The sequence below is a fragment of the Setaria italica genome, chromosome VI (genome assembly GCF_000263155.2).
Source record: "Setaria italica strain Yugu1 chromosome VI, Setaria_italica_v2.0, whole genome shotgun sequence".
NCBI classification, from domain to species: Eukaryota; Viridiplantae; Streptophyta; class Magnoliopsida; order Poales; family Poaceae; genus Setaria; species Setaria italica.
Window position 1 is genome coordinate 24619451 of NC_028455.1, and position 410 is coordinate 24619860.

Sequence of the window (410 nt, forward strand, 5' to 3'; positions counted from 1 at the left end):
CTTGTGGTACATGCATGGAGTACTAAATGTAGACGAAATCAAAAACTAATTGCACAGTTTTGTTGTACTTTGCGAGACGAATCTTTTGAGCCTAATTAGTCAATATTTGGACAATAATTCACAAATACAAACGAAACGCTACAGTTGCGCATTTATGGCAAAATGCCAATTTGATCACTCCCAAATTGGGAACTAAACAAGGCCCATCTTTGAAATCGCAGGTACCAATAAGGATTTGATCATCCTATACCGATCCCTTTCGTGCAGACTAAGGGGGTGTTTGGGAGGCATGTGCTAAATTTTAGCACTTGTCACATCGGATGTTTGGATACTAATTAGGAGTATTAAACATAGTCTAATTACAAAACTAATTGCACGACGCCTATGCTAAATCGAGACACGAATCTGTT